Genomic DNA, 11,284 nt, shown 5'->3' with positions numbered 1-11,284 from the left:
ATAGGCTACAGCAATTTTACAGCACATGCAAATTGGGCGGGGGGGGGGGCATTTGCCTGAAATGAACAAGAATCTGTTATCAAAGTGTACAATATTTGTAAGGCATTAAGGTTACTTCATCTGGTTGAAGAAGTTGCATGCTTGTGTAGGCTACATAATTTATTTTATGTATTATGTTAAAGATGACTGTATAATAGTCAAGCTCTCAAGTTTCCTAGGCTCAGTTATCCATCCTTGGAGGGATAGCTCATGGACTTCAATATATATAGCATCTATACATATAACGTAGATGCTATTTAACAGAAGTCCATGGATAGCTATACTATTTAGATGTCTATGGCTCAGTGCAGTCTTCGAATTTAGTTACAGCTTCCCTTAAAAATCTGTCTACAGTCTACAATCTACATTGAATAAAAACAAAATATGATGATGCAAGACTATGACTTTCTTGGCAAGTTATGTGTAATGTTGTGTTTTGATAATTTGGGGAAATACTTCTTAGGCTTTTCTGTGAAAATAGAAAGTGCTCATTGGACTATAATATTAGTATGGGCCTTATTGTGAATTATTCAAAAGAGTTCTGAACAACGCCATGTTAACACGCCAGGACTGTAGGTGGAACAGTAGTTTCATGGATCTGAGGTATATAAGGAACTTCTTATTCTTTTGGGCTTTAATATAACATTTTTCAGGATTTATTTGGATTTAATTCGTATAGCTGTAAGTTCCGCTTAAATGTTAATTTTATAACATTGGTATTTAAATGTTTTGTCAAGTTTTACAAAACTTGTTGGTTTGGCTTCTTTCTGTTACTTAGTACATAACCATAGAGTCGTATCACAATTTATATCTGATTATTAGAATTTGACATTACATTTTATACATCGTTAAATTCACCCACACATTGCCTGTTTCTTAAATGAGCACGGCTCAATTAATCTCGAAGTGTGGATCATACTTTCCATCATTGGATGGGTTAAATCATGTGCGTTCGCGGACCAGTGTATTCGTGGATATGAAATTTAAAAGGAACGTTTCATTTTTTTAATAGAACTTTTTCAGGATTACTTTAGATTCAATTGATAATAATGTAAATTTCTCTTAAACTTTCGTTTTATAAATGTTGCCTCTAACGTTACTTGCAAACTCAGCACGAGCATATCTAAAGCGAGTAAGAGTTTTGACTTTTGGATTATGTGTACCTGCTTGGTCAGGGATCACCCTGAAGACCACACAATGAGGCCGAAAAATGACTTTCAGGACGGTTTATAATTTTGGATATTTCACGAAGACACCTAACTCCGGAGTAGTTATAAGCGCTACATTTTACATATTTGCTACCCACATCAAGGTGTGAAGGTTCCAATCATTATTTCTCGGTGTAAATTAAATCTAATCAGTTTTAATTATGGAAAATTGTTATAGCGGGTTCTGTTAAAATATACAATAGTTTACCATAAAAGTTAAACTTTCTACATTATATTAAATGTGTTACATTCTACTGGGGAAATATTTTTTGATCAAATAGATCTCAATCACCCGTACATACAGCAGGACACTTGGTACAAGTCAAACTAATAACAACATTATTTATTTGCTTGGTATTTTTTACCAGCGTTCTCTGCGCAAAAATTCAGGAAACAAATTTAAATGTTAAAGTAATAATTTAATTTGCACTCCTGTTTGAATTACACCAAACTTGTATTTTTATTAAATATAACCTTTACTTTCATGCGTGTGTGGATGTACCATTTTCTTAGTGACAAAAAAGGCATAGATGCTGATAGAAAAATGATTGATACAATTTTGTACAGAAAAGCTATTTGTTTGCAATTGAATGTTTCAACCTAGAGTCATCTGTGACATGAGTGTACTTTCAATTACTTGATAAATACTGATCTGCATAGTGATTCGAATGAACAAAAAAGATAACAGAGCATTACATTTCAATATCAGAATTGGTTCACAGCTGTCACTTGTGCTTGAGATTTCAGCACCGTAACAAAGAAACACGTGTAAGACAAACTTAGAATGATACAAAATCGGCATGTATCTTGGCATAAGAAGTGGAATTAGTTTATGCGATGAGCTTGAATAAATGTATCTTTAAATATCAGTAAAGCCATCGTACCACACGGATAATAAGTCGATCATTTGTAAATGATCAGTAATTAAATTCTACTGATTTCTAGTTGATTATCTATTTTCGTCTATCTGTTAAATATTTACTTATCAACTTAATTTTTTTCCTTTAATGCTCGCAGCACCAACTCATTGGCGGGCAAACAAATGTTGGTGTCAAAGTTAGTTTACTCTCTCTCTCTCTCTCTCTCTCTCTCTCTCTCTCTCTCTCTATATATATATATATATATATATATATATATATATATATATATATATATATATATATATATATATATATATATATATATATATAATTTTTTGTGGACGCTCCGCTTAATGCTCTGTGGTGAATTAACAAATGCCTGTGTATATAAACCAACACACACACACACACACACACACATATATATATATATATATATATATATATATATATATATATATATATATATATATATATATATATATATATATATAGAGAGAGAGAGAGAGAGAGAGAGAGAGAGAGAGAGAGAGAGAGAGAGAGAGAGATTAGTATGTTTAATGTAATTGTTTGTATGTTAGCTTTAAAAAAAATATTTCATTACATGTTATATTAACGTAACGTTGTTTGCTGGACTTTACCTTGTCCAGCATCGAATTAATTTCTGCTTGACCGGATTGATTTTTAAAAAATAAAATATTTATTTTCATTTATGTAGACAACTAATAATGGCTTCATTTTTCTTTATGTATATGAGCTTATTAACCGAATTATTATTCAGGTAAACAAGGAGTGGTAAATATGGTGATCGGGGTCAGGGTTTTAGAAATTCCTAAGTGAATTTTATAGGCTATTATGTTGTGATAAAAAGACTCATTAGATCATTATATAATGTTTTTTTTCCGTTAGGTAATGGTTGTTTTTAGAAAATGCTAATGTGACCTGAGGTCAAGCAGAGAACCATATTATCATGTGACTATGAGGATTTTACCAGTCGTGTTTTAACATCTAGTACTTTAAGTTATATTATGTTGTGGCCAGTTTAGGCTGTATTTAATTTTATTCAAATTATTGAATTCAAGTGATTATTTTCTTTGGAAACACAAAACGTAGTTCTGACAAAATTCTTGGATTAAGACATCCATTGGACTTTATACTGAATTCAAACGTGGAATAATATTCCTGTGATTCAAGAAGACACTGTTGACACATCAGTACTTCGCAGACTACAACAGAAACGTCATCGCCTTCAATTTTTGATCTCTTCGGGACTTGAATTGAGTTTTATTCAGGACTTTTTATTACTAGAACTTTTATCTTTAATTTTTGGATTATATTTGGATTTAATTCGCAATGCCAATAGTTCTTTTTTCTCATTTTTCACTTTTGTATTCTAGGGAAATAAATTATTTGATAAATTTTACAAAGCTTGTTGTCTTCACTCTTTTCTGTTACTTATTTTAAGAGCATATACTCTTAACGATATAATTTAAATATCATTCCAAGGGCTTTCGTTAGAAGTATCCAGGGCTAACTTAATACTTCATGCAGTGGTGGAAATCTGACAAATTCATTCGATAACACAATTCGACGTGTTGTGATGTATTCATTCGCTTTCTGTGTCAATATGCATTATCCTTTCCATTTAGTACATTTAGCTTCTATTATTCATCTTTTACCTTCCATACTTTAATCAGCGCTGGGAGATCTGACAATTTAATTCTACTGATTTATTCGCGGCAGGATTTATTAGGCAAACAAGCCTCCACGACACTCTACTCCCTGAAGAAGAACACTTTCAGAAGAAGAGGCTTTTTCAGACAAAGGCAAATTACCTGATAATAAAAGACTCATAGGAGGGTGGGATTGGCCGAATCACCATAATGTGATAGAGAGCCTTTCCGCCTGAATGGTTCATAATTCTCCATAATAAAATCAGACTGGTGTTTGTCTGTCCCTAAAATTCGTTCATACCCTCCAAAATATTTTGTTTTTTGCTTCGCTAAAGAAATATTCGCTCAGAAAGATATATTGTCAGACAAGCTGAAGTAATTCATCCTTTTTCAAGGACTCTAACCTTTCTTGGGTAGCGTTTAAAAGAAAATTCTCCACTTTAGACGACACTGTCAAAGCGTGTTGGTTTCATTTTAAATTTCACAAATATGTAAAATAATACATGAAAATTAGAAAATTCCGAAACAAATGAATTCAAATTTCAAAAGCAAAGGTTTCTCAAATATTTTAGAAAAACTCGTATCACCTACACGAGCCTCCATTTTGATATTACGAATTTATGGTCTTCAAATAAGTAATAGAAAAGAGTGAGAAGCAACAGCCTTGTAACATTCAACAAATAATGTATTTGCCATATAATACAAAGTGAAGATGTAATTAAAAAAAGAACTTATGGTATTGCAAGTTAATTCCCAAATAATCTTAGAATTATTAAAACAGGTCCTAATGAATACAGTTCTGAATAATCTTTAGTGGTGTTCTAAATAATTTCCAACGCTGAAGGTGTTGATGTGCCTGTAGTGGCCGGTAGTCTATACTGTACTTATGACTTGAATTGTATTGATTGCTTTAATGTGAAAACAGCTTTTTTGAATCACATTAGTGTAATTCAAGGTTTCCTTATTTGAATTCATTATTATTCCCAGTTATTGAGTCTTTCTAAGGATATTAGAGGGCACTTTGTATTTCCAGAGAATAATAAATAATTTCACCCAATTCAAACTCTGAATAGACCAATACAAACTTCTGCTGCTCAGATGTTATTACAGGAATAAACAGAGTTTCCAGTAACAAGATTATATAAAAAATTTAAGACACAAAAGAATAATCCAGATGTGTGATGAGGGCCTATGAAGGAGTCTAAGAAAAACACCCCATATAGAACATAAACAGACAAAAACAAAAACACAAATACAAACAGAGAATACTACATAGTAAATACCCCACCGACCCCTTCTTTATCTCAAACCATGCAGCTCCCTTACTGTATGGTTGACAAATCCACAATCTTGTAGTTATACAAACAATTTTGGATTTTTTTTAAAGAAATAATTTAATAAAATAATAAAAAGAGGCCTAACTCGATTCAGGAGAATTACAATGAGAATAAAGAAGTGTGGATCTTGAATCGAGCAAGCCTATCTATTTCTAATTCTAGCACTTTTTGCGAGGAACGACACAGATTAACACTGGAATAAAACAACAGATTTTTTTTTCATAACCTAATATATTGCACGTTCCTATCGCCAAAATTCTGAATTGAAAATAAATTAACGGAAAATAACATAAAATATATTAAAATAGATTCTAAATCCAAAAAATTGAAATAAGACAACTGGGGAAAAAAATCTTGATTTATACTTGCTGTCTCAAACATACAGAAAATATACCATACACACAATATAGCGCTAATACACATAGCAAGCACTGAGACTTAAGCGACCTCTAGCAAAGGTCACAAAATTTTCAAGGGAAGGGAACTGGAGCAAGGTGAATAAAACCAGGCTCGGACGAACGACCCTATAGATAACACTAGGGAAAAATAAATACCCCATCAAAAATTTTAATTTAAATTTTTGATACAAAATTCTGTTTAAATAGAACATACAACATATCTGAGGGGAAACACACACATAAAATACTTTTTAAATATTTTTGGGGAAATTGGGGGGGAGGGCATCTGTCTGGTCTCCCATCCCCCCCCCCAAAAAAAAGTGCTAGTGCTTCTATAAATATGAGCTTATTAGATTTATGAGGCGTTGTTTCTTTACGTTTGTTTGCAAAATTGTTGCTCATCTTTGGTTTGCTATTGAATATCATCGTCTTTATGTCTATCAGCACTCATTTATTTACGTAATTATTTTGTACCGTAGTATTTCAAGTATCGGGGCCCCGAGTGGCCGAGTGGTCTAAAGCGCTCTCCGTTACGGATCACTGCCATCTCACCTCTGTCTGCGTGGGTTCGAGTCTAGGATTCGGCCAATGTGGGTATGTGAGAAAGCTTGCCAGTAGCTTCTCGTGGGTCGGTGGTTCTTCCCGGGTTCTTCCTCCACCATTAATACTGGCCGCCATGCATAGCCTATCGTGTGCTGAAAAATGGCGTTAAACCCAACAACAACAACAACAACAAATTTCAAGTATCATTAGGTAATTGACGTTAACTGGGAACAATGAAATCAGAATAATCAACAGGTTGCCTTCTTTAAAATCCCCCTTTTGCGGATAAAACCACTGCTATTGTAAGCATAAGTAACACCGAGAGCTGAATTTAACGATGCATGGCAAATAGTGTTGATCATGTAAATGTAAACAACGTCTTGAACTTTCAAATTATTCGTTTACAGCATTCCCGGAAACGAATTTACCTGCTCCTTAATTAATTTTTCTATTTCGAGGTTGCCTGTCAGAAATAACAGTTGTAAAAATGAGTTCGCTTTGAATGCCCTGAACACATAATCATAAGCAAAAAAAAAAAACAATTACAGAAACCGTAAAGTGATACATTTTAGTTACGTTAATTAGATATCTTCTTTCACGCACTTAGCTTTATCTTGCTATTGTTGTGACTTTCTAATTTGGCTGTTTAAAATTATTGTGACCTTTTCCACGCTAAGTTCACGTTCAAATATATCTATATCTTTATTTTTTGTGAAGTTTCCATCTTTAGAAACTTACCAACTTAATAAATTATAGTCAGTCTTCTCTCATCAACATATCTCATAGACATTAAAATCATCTAGAACTGAATTTTTATTATTGACAGATTATTTCATAAAATGATAATTGTGACCTATTTCAAGTAGAAGGGTATATAATTTTGTTTATCTAAAGATTACTAATCCTTGCTTTTATATCTTGAAGCAGAATGAGTCTTATTGTTATGTCCCTTTCTTCTGTTGTATAGATTCATTTATTGAAATTATTATTAACTGGAATTACAAAGTGTTCAATAATATTCTTGAACAGAAACATTAATTTGGAATTATAGTACATTCAGACAAGGACTTTTTGGAACAAATTATTTTGATACATCTAAAGACTATTAGCACATCGTCACACTCCAGGTTACTGGCACACAGGCACATCAACACAACCAGTATTGGGGAAAAAAATCTGGAATACCACTGGAATTCAGTTGGAATTTCATAAATTTGGACTTGTGATAGAACCTTTAGTACTAACTGGGATTTTGCTCACAATGCTGCAAGTTCTTTTCTTTTAAAAAAATCATTTTTGTATACCAGGGAAATACATTTTTTTCTGCTTTTGTTAAATGCTGGTTTTTGCATCATTTTTTTGTTATAATTGGTATGAACATAAACTCTTTTCACAGTCATGTTGATAGATGTCAGTGGTATAGTTTTAGTAGTAACAAATTCATTGCAAACATGTATTGCAAAAAAATGAATAACAAGACATGTTCTTATGCGACGAAGTTAAAGAAATAATTCAACAAGAAATGAATATAGCACATCTAAGAATACTATATAAAGATGCAGGAGGAAACTAGAGAGCATGAAAATAAATACACAAAACAGTACAAGAAACCTCAGTGACACAAATTCTAATTAATTCGCAATATCAAAGAGAAGATGTACAGGCATTACGTCAAAACATAGAGTCAGAAACAACGTGGCAAATATTTGATGTCCAATCTCCTGAATGCTGTATATCACAACACCTGAAGGTGTTGATAAAATAATACAGATCATTTTTAGTTTGCCTCTTTTGGTTTTCTGATATAAAAAAACAAGATGAATAAAATGAATAGTTTGTTTCCGCTGTTCAATCACTAGAGACAAAAACTGGTAATCACAGCTTTAAAAAAAGATATATTGCCATACAAAAGACAAGTACAAGAGCCCAAGAAAATGTTGACACTTTTAAAACTGATAACAGCATCAATAAAGATTTTGAAACAACATTTATGTTGCATCATTTTTATTTTGTTTTAATAACCGATGTAGCTCTTTGTCGTACTGACTCTCTCGCAATAGCAAATTGTGTACAGCCAATAGAAGAAATCAATCAATAATAAAATATTCATTACACACTTATTTAGCATTATTTTAGCACACCGCTTTGCATCGTTTTCCGCCTTTGGTCATCTTCTGTATTAGTTATTTAAAATTAATATATTGTACTATTATTAAGCAAGCACTCAATGCTGAAACTCCATCCTTTTACGATAACAAAATCTTCTCTGAACAAAAATGTATATAGTTCATTCAAATTATGAACTGAAACAAATTTAATCATGGTAGTGGTAGATGTTGAGATTGTTCCAAACATCAATTGTTTGCTATATTTAAAAGCGGTATGAAACTTCACGCAACTATTTATTTCAGTTACCTAAATAAAAGCAATAGCTGCACTGCCTGGTATCATTGTCATTGTTATAAGCTGGTTTTTCAATGAGATTGAAATGAAATTTCTCTATTGACTGATAATGACATTTTTCTAATTCTTGCATTATTTATCTAGTTCTTTACAACCTTACTAAAAGATATATAGTTGGTAATCAAAGAAAAATGCAAGGTAAGTGTAAACTATTAAGTTTCCCGCAGACAAGACGCATACTTATTGGTATTTATGATTTTTAACACCTGATAGTTGACTGTATCTAATTTTTGTACTTTGTATTCCTGGCTTTCCTCTCCAAGAAATTACACTACGGCTATTCCAACATTACAGAACAAACTGCGTGATCAGCCACCAGTTATGCTGAATATAATTCTCAACAGACTAAAGCCTCAAGCAGAGAACATTATTGCCGAAGAGCAGGCAAGCTTCCGAGCAGGAAGGAGCACCACAGAACAAATTTTCAATCGCAGACTCCTTTACGAGAAATACCTTCAATTTAAGCAAAATCACTACCATGTCTTTATAGATTTCAAGAAAAACGTTGACAGGGTATGGCATACAAGATTATGGGCAAACTTGAGGGATTACAACTTCAGTTCAAACCTGGTGCGGGTTGTTGAGCAACTCTTTGACAATGCCGCCAGTGATGTTCTCATCAATGACATTAGAGGCGACTGGTTCCGAGCAACGGTTGAAGTCAGACAGGGATGTATACTGCCACCTACACTCTTCAACACTTTCCTGGAAAGGATATGGGAGGATGCCTTGGAATACCACGAGGGCACTGTCAGCATTGGTGGAAGAATAATCACCAACATTCCCTTCCATGATAATGTTGATGGCTTAACATGAGATGAAAAAGAACAGGCTGGTTTGGTTGAAGGTCTCGACACAGCCTCCGCAACATACGGTATGGAGATTAGTTCCGAACAATACAAACTGATGACAAGCACCACTAATGGCATCAGTGCAGAAATGAAGGGCAGTGGACAGAATCTGGAAAAAGTCACAAGCTTCAAGTATTTAGGATCAACTATCACATATGAAGGCTCTCTAAAAGAACTAATTTACAGGATTGCACAGGCAACAGCAGCAATAGCAAGGTTGAAACCAATATAGAATGACGCCAAAATTGCGCTTGGTTCAATAATAAACCTGATGAGCTCTATTATCGTGTCCATTTTTCTGTATCCTTGCGAAACGTGGATGCTCACACTAGATCTACAAAGCAGGATTCAAACCTTCGAAATGAGATGCTACCTCAGGATCTAGGGCATCTCATACATTGACCATGTAACCAACTAAGTGGTCCATAACAGGATAGAGCGAGCCATCGGACCCTATGATAACCTCTTGACTGCTGCTAAAAAACGCAAACTGAAGTGATATGGTCATATTTCAAGATCATCTGAAGAACAAAATGAATATTCCAAGGCACAGTGAGACATTACAGAAGAAGAGGCAGACAGAACAAGAGGCGAGAAGACAACATTAAAGAAAGGACATGTATGGGGTTTGGAGATTCCCAAACGGCAGTAGAGAGCAGAGATAGATCGAATGAATAGGTTTGCGAAGTCATCTGTGGTGCCACAAACGATATATAGGGTTACGGGATTGATGATGATGATGATGATGTAAATTGTAGCGATTGCCTTTAGTTAGATTCTGCATACGTGAGGGTCTGTTTTAGGTATATTAAGAGCATAAAATTACATAGGATCTATAAATAGGTGGTGATGTGTTGACAATTACTACTAATAATAATCTTAATTGCTTACTGACGACTTCCAGTTGATTTTTCATTGTTTGGTGGTTTGGGCAGTTCTAAAAGAATTAAGCAATTTCTCAGTTGGATGGGCTAAATTAAAGGAATAGGTATTTTTGAACTCTTTAATTCATAAATATTGTTAGGTGGGGTATGTTGTGATATATAGCCGTAATAGAAGGTGTATATAAGGAGAGAAATTAGCAATATTTCATTCCTAGTTTTGAGTCATTCTTACACGTGTTCTTGTTGTAGCATCAAGTCTGCAGGTGTGTATTTAGATATTATTTGAGAGGAAAAATGTTTTCTTAGACTGTTTGGTGGAGATAAGAAGTGCTAATATTATCATGAAACTATTGTGATTTATACAAAGGAGTTCTGGACAACGTTATTGTGACAACGTCACAATTCTTGGCGGATCAGCACATTTCCGATTCTGAAGTTTATATTTATACCGGACTTACCATTTTGTGGACTCTAATAGAACTCTTTCAGGATTATTTTTTTGGGAGATTCACTTCAGAATACTGTTTCTCTCACATTTAACTTATAATTTAGATAATTAAAGTATTTGTAAAGTTGCACAAAACTTGTTGGTTTGGCTTTGTTTTTTTTTCTTCAGTTACTTAGTTTATGACCATAAAAACATTAAAAACACTTATTTATATGGCTCATGATATTTATTTTAATAATTTAGGACTGCAACACTTTTGCCATTTTTATCCTTTCTGTCTACTTTGGGACCTAAGTTGGCAGATTGGTCTAAGAAGCTCTCCTTTACAGATGACTGACATATCGCCTATGTCAGCCTGGGTTCGAGTCTAGGGCTCAGCTAACGAGGCTTGCCAGTTTTTCTCCTGTGTATCGGTGGTTCTTCCAGGGGTTTTCTGGGGCTATTCTTTACATAAAATATATTGTCAGCCTATTATGTGCTGAAAAATGGCATAATACCCATATAAACCAACCACACAACTTGTCAACATAACAACTACTCATGATCTGATCTCTTTGTTTTATTTCCTTATCTTGGTATT

The sequence above is a fragment of the Sinohyriopsis cumingii genome, chromosome 15 (assembly GCF_028554795.1).
Source record: "Sinohyriopsis cumingii isolate HCF-2022 chromosome 15, ASM2855479v2, whole genome shotgun sequence".
In the NCBI taxonomy this organism is placed as follows: Eukaryota; Metazoa; Mollusca; class Bivalvia; order Unionida; family Unionidae; genus Sinohyriopsis; species Sinohyriopsis cumingii.
The sequence above is the reverse complement of the archived record's forward strand: the minus strand, read 5'-3'. Positions refer to the sequence as shown.